At 43.1% G+C, this 6,414-nt stretch overlaps 1 pseudogene; it reads left to right on the forward strand.

Annotated features, from left to right (window-relative positions):
- The first annotated feature begins 1,995 nt into the window (after positions 1-1,995).
- Positions 1,996-3,705, forward strand: LOC121047829 (annotated as a pseudogene).
- Positions 3,706-6,414: the final 2,709 nt, after the last annotated feature.

Raw genomic sequence — 6,414 nt, forward strand, 5'->3', positions numbered from 1 at the left:
GCGAAAAAAAGATTGTATCGGCCGTTTTGCCAGAACTAGCGACGAGTGTCGTCTGCGGTTTCCGGCAACTATTTTGCCATTATCGTGAATTTAGCGAGGAAATGTTTTTTGCTAGCCACAGAACACTACCACGCAGAAAGGGAATGCTTGAACATGTTTTTGTTCTGGATATATATCAGGGATATATATGAGAGAGAGAGAGAGAGAGAGATGAAGGTAGAGCGGAAGAGGGAATAGCATATAGTGTCACAGGAGAATAAAGTAAACAAAGTTCCTAGTGGCCGATGGCTGCATGATCTTTTCTCGGATCACTAGTCCGTAATATGATACCTCTTTGTACACAGTAGTTTCTCCTTAATTTAAGTGTGTGAACGATTTCTTTAGTTATCATTGGCCTCATCTGAATAAAAATATATAAAAGATGTGTGTTGGTTTCATGAAACTGGAACTCAGTCAGTTCTTGTATAAAACACTGCTAAGTGAAGGCTTTGAAAAAGGACCCTACTTTGGGGAGTTGTATCTTCTTTCTCAATAAAATGATGCAACATGTTTTTAATGGAAATGAATGCCGAAATAGAGTATAACAGGTTACCTAAATTTAAAAAAAATCGAGGGTGGTGTTTTTTTTTTATTCGCATCGGAATTTTTCTTTGTTTGATTTTTTTTCCATGTTTGACTAAATATATCCTAACTATTGTATCACACAGATACCTTAGTTATTTTTTAAATATTAGCTATATATTAGTAGAATATCTGCAAATTATATCATAATGATTAAATTATTTCATGAGATAAAGACCTCCAAAGTTTGCCATTTGTCGTTCGAGCAGGCATGTTTGTCAATTGTTAGAAAAATAAATAAATTTTAAATAAATATGATTACTTTATATTACAAGCAAGCTATACCCATAGTTTGCACCTAAAACGTATTAGAGTTCTCCTAATGTTATCGCTTTAGTTATTCACTCTCAAACGGGCCCCCTCCATCAGTGCGCGTTAATGCAACTGTCCACCACCTCATGCCTTACGATTTTTCCTGTCCCCAAGTATTTTTTCTAGTCAAAACTAAGTTTGGATTCGTTCATACCAGACACTAGACAATAACATATAAAAACATCAGTTGATTTGAAAATGTCGACTAGCCATCCTTTGGTCGATCATATCTGAAATCACCCTACTATGTATGGTTAAAATTTCAAAGTCCTATGCTTTGACCTTAAAAAATCTACTTGCAAATTTCAAATGATGTTACGCCCACACCAACCTGAATGTACCAATCACTTTTTGACAATACTTGTCATTCATGGTTGCTCTCGAATCGTGCTTCCCATTGGTAGAAAAAGTAATTCGGTCTTCGTCCTGTGCATTTGAAACGCTTTAAAAAATTTACAGGGAACTAAGCCCTCTAGTTCCTTTAAATTATATATATATAAAGTTTAAAAAATTATAACAAAAAGAAAAACAAAAGCTTAAGCTTTCTTGGATAGCTGTTTAACCAAGATATATTTACAATTCCTCCAAGTGGCCTTATGTACTACGAAAGCGTGAAAAAGCCAGAGCCCGATCGGCGGAAGATCACAGAGCTCCAGACTGTGGTGAGGGACGTTGCGAAACAAGGCCAAAGAAAGAGGGCTCCAAAGGAATAAAATGCAACTGATTCCTTATAACGTTTCACAGTGGATTCATTTGCACAACAGCAAGTAAATTGCGTGTTTGCATGGCCAGTTCAACCATCATGACCAGTCAACCAGTATGACCAGTTCAACCACCATGACCAGTCAACCAGTGTGACCAGTTGGAACCACCTTGACTGCTATGAAAACCTATTATATTGCTTGCAGCTTCTGTGGAAAGCACAGCTCCAGCCTTCTGAGGGAGACGGGCGCCACAGCAAGGTAACTTTAGACACATTTACAAAGGATACAATCTAAAAAGTGAAGTGTTTTGGCTAATATGTATGATCATCTTTAGATGACATCCAGGTGATGAAGAACAAGAAAGCACAACTTCGAATGGTAATCAGCTATTTTTATGTGCCCTCGCACTTAAAACTTTTCTCTTGCTTTCTGACAGGTATTCCAAGTGAAACCTGTCGATAAGCAGCTATTTCCTTTGCCCAATCTTCCTCATTTTTCATGGCTAACAATCATCCACTAAATGCATTCAGCAATCTTTATTTATACATGTTTACTGTGCATCTTAATAATTATCTCTACTATTTAATTTAGGCCTAACTCACTTTTGTCACCTCTCTTTAGCATTTTAGCTGAACAACTGTGCATACACGTCTGTGCCAGGTTTATTTTAAAAAGAAAAAAGTAGAAACACAGAGGACCTAGCACCTGTCCTGTTTTTTTTTCTTTTCTTTGCGCTCCCATCTTTCCACGCTAGCTAACATGTCAAAGGTTGTCGCATATTTATCCCCATTGCGGCCCAGGTTGGTTTCTGAGGTGACTACACTTATAACTGGGGAACTGAACAAGCCATTTCCCCCATCGCATATCAGTAAAATGACCAGCTATGGCATGGAGCAAACAAAATCGTACAGGGACTTAGCAAACAGGCTTAGACCACTTCATCTCCTCGAGCACAAGTGTAAAAGAATGTCAAGAATAATATCACACAAAAGAGCAGAAATTAGGGTTATTGCAGGGCCCGAATAATGCCCAGGCAATACTTTGCAGTTAGTTCACGATGCCGTACATATTGTTTTACGCACAGACTGCCTTCTTGTGAATGAGCTGTTGCTGACTACTGTGAGCCTATCAAGTTGCAAGGCGAGTGCACATTTAGGACAAGCTTTCTTGCTCATTATTATATTTTGTTGTTGGTTTCTTCTACCAGAAGAAGCACATGATTTTCCAGGGTGGGGACGACGTTAAGGAGAAAACAACCCGCATCCTGAAAAGCTTACTGACATGGAAAGTGGCAATGCAAAACACCTGGTTCCGTAAAAAAAAGGCAAGCGGAAGTTCATTGAGCTCAATACCTGCAAGCTCATATGGAGTAAGTTACATGTTTACTTACATTGCAAATCTGTTTTGTTTGCTCTTGGTGCACTTAATCAACATTCAACAGTTCTGAAATGCAGACATGACACAGCGCACGAAAATAATAGAAACTAGCATCACTCGCGTTACAACGGCTTCTTAACACGGTAGGCAGGAACATGAGACATCACACGATGTTTGCTGTGCGGTGTCTTTTTGTGCTACGTATGATACAAAAACGCATTGCTGACTACGGCTAGTCCTTCGCGTATTGTTCTCAATACATGCTTGTTCACATTTAGGTTCATCATGAACTGATTGTACAGCAGGCTGCCAAGTGGAGGCGGTGCACTCCTGCATGGCAGCGTGCACAGTAATGGAAGTGGTTGGTGGCAAGCTCAATGGTGGTTGTCGTAGGCTGCAGGACCACCAGCTGTTGCCGTCTAAGACAGCAGCTTGTAGCTAGTGCACAAAGCTGGCATCCCATATTTTTGGATCTGCAGTCATCTGGCTTACTAACAAGAGTACTTTCTAAATTTATGCAGGCACCCTGGTCGACCGTGATGGCTCGGTCGCAGAGAATATAAAGCAAACCACGCTGAAGGATATTGAGAAGGCAGGCATGTCGTAGTTCTGCCATGCAACAGAACGGGCAGCAGGAGAGCTAGGACAGAGCCTTGGCTTCAACAAGGAGCCCAACGCTAGCACGAACTAAACACACTTCCCAGACAACACACAAAACATCCTCAGGATGTCTCAAATGGTCCAAACGTCCTAGATCCATATGGGACATACTGAGGATGTCCACAGGACGACGCATCTACTGTGATCCCCACAATGTCCATTAAAGGATTTATTTCGGGCCATACTAAAATAATCAAAGTCGCGTACGACGCGACTTTTGAGTAGGTATCACAACTGTGCAAATAAAAATTATTATTAGTATTATTATTATTCCTTTTATTATTTTAATGTGTTAGCATTAGCAGCCCCATTTCAACGAAAAGGCAGGGTTCGGCATCGGCGTGCTCTCCCTGTTACCCCACTCCCCCTCTGCTTAGTGACTAGTAGATGTAATGCTAACGCATTGTTTATTGTTAATTACGTGTGCCCCAAATCTTTAATATTTCCGAGCGTACAAACTCAAACGTACGCGTGTGTACTCAAGCGGGTACGGAATAGACGTAAAATGGGATCAAACGTGTAGGCAAATAGTTATTACGGATTGAAATAGCGTACAATTGGTTACCGTATTTACTCGAATCTAGGCCGATAGTTTTTCCAAAAAAATTAAATCCGAAACTCGGGGGTCGGCCTAGATACGAGGATCCGGCTCCGCCATGACAGCGGGACGCCATCTTGTCTACATCGCTTCGGGAAGATACGCTGTGTACCACGGAACGCACGGAACGTTCGTCTCTACTCGACGCTATGGCATCGACCAGTCGATGCCACTACTCCGCGGCTTTTAAGAGGAAAGTTGTCTTGGCTGCTGAACACTCGTCCAACCTGCAAGCCCAGCGCGACTTCGGCGTGGACGAAAAAAATGTGCGTCGCTGGAGAAAGCAGCGTGGTCAGCTCTTTGCATGTGCGGCAACAAGAATGGCGTTCTCAGGACCGCGGAAGGGAAGGCACCACGAGCTGGATCGCGGCCGCATGGGACGACATCCCGGCGGAACTGATAGTAAAATCGTTCCGAAAGTGTTGCATCTCGAATGCCCTGGACGGTACGGATGACCACGCGTTGTGGGAAGTGGTCAGTGACAAAGATACGAGTGAGGATGACGAATGATCAGAAAAAATGCGGACATTAACCGTGAGCATGCCGTCGGATTAGTGACCGAAATAGTGCTGTACATTGCAGATAAATTCCGTTCTGTGTTTAATTTATGGTGTTTTTCCTATACTTTTTGGTCGGCCTAGAATCGAGAATTTTTTTTTTTTTTTTCGGCCCTGCCGTTTTTGCGGGGTCGGCCTAGAATCGATGCCGGCTTAGAATCGAGTAAATACGGTATTTTTCACCAAATAATTTACTACGTGTTTTCTTTCACTGCTTTGCGCTGAAAACTCAGAAAGACTCTGACTGAGTAAACGTTGGCCATATTGGGCTTGTCGAGCCGTAGCCTTAGGCTAGGTGGCGCAAGCTACCGCCCGCTACAAAAGGTATAGCCAGTAACATCAATCTATCCAGCCAAACTGAAATCACCGGCTAAGCCCGGATAATTCATTTCCCGCATAAAAAAGTTTGTGTTCGCGGTATTTGCATCATTTTTTCGTTTTTTTCGCCAGTTCCTTTTGCAGGTTTCTTTCCATTCAAGTCCGCCGCGCATTAAGTGTTCCTTTTCAATCGGTGGGGATGGCGTCGGAAGCGGCAGATGGCTCGGAACGTGGTAAGTGTTCTCTTTCTCTCACTGCACCATTCACATAGCCACTGTAGCTCAATGATATCGGCAAGTGCAGAGCGCCGGTTTCAGGGCAAGATAATCCGGCGCATAAATGAGTGTATCGAGCTGAGTTCACCCAAAGATCCAATCTGTTCCACTGCTGTTGAAAATCAACACCCGCCTTTAGAAGCGACAGTGTCTTCTGCATGCGATAGCACTCACCAGGACCATTTGATCGCAAGCGCAAGTTCACTGCAAGGCACCACCTTTGGCTGCCAATCACGATCAGTAGTTTGTGATGATCAGCCTACTGAGGACAGCACCGGTTCCTATGATCGCCACGAAAAGTCAATGTGCATAACAATATCGCACTGAGCGAAGAACTGTCCGAAATACAAGACCATGTGTTGCTTTTCTGCAGGCAACTGCAAAGGTCGGCCATCGATTGGGCAGCTCTCACAATGCAGAGTACAAGCTTTTGATCCTGTTGAGCACTCATTGGTGCTTTTCTTCGCTGCCTTGATCAGCGAGAAAGATGCTTGAGACGCCTAGAAAGGCCTTGGGAATCAAACGTATTGGCGGTGGAGAATACTGCCACTTCGGTATCGTAAAAAGGTGTTCTGGATGTCGTGGGAGAGTCAAGGCATCTGCCCTGGGAGCTTGCTCTCGATTTTCATATCGACGGGCTTATAATTGCAAAGCTCCAGAACCCAATTTCGGACAATCCTAGGAAAAGTGAAAGACCTGAAAAATCACGCTCCTTTCACTGTCGATGTCTTTCGCGGTTATAGAAAGCCCAATAGGACTGAAGCGCTCATGTTTCGCCGCTGACTACAGCGCCATTCCAGCCCCCGGTGGGACACCCCAATCCGAGTGGCTCGTTGTTTTTCGCCTCGCTTCTCCGTCGTAGGCGGTCGGGTACGCTAGTCAGTAATAATAATTGCGATAAACAAGATATAAAAGCCCGACTAGCACAAATATTTCGTAGTTGATTTAAGTAACAACCTCCGATATTGTTGTAGTCAGAGCTTAAATTCTAC

Source organism: Ixodes scapularis, unplaced genomic scaffold (genome assembly GCF_016920785.2).
Source record: "Ixodes scapularis isolate PalLabHiFi unplaced genomic scaffold, ASM1692078v2 PGA_scaffold0__279_contigs__length_252992795, whole genome shotgun sequence".
In the NCBI taxonomy this organism is placed as follows: domain Eukaryota; kingdom Metazoa; phylum Arthropoda; class Arachnida; order Ixodida; family Ixodidae; genus Ixodes; species Ixodes scapularis.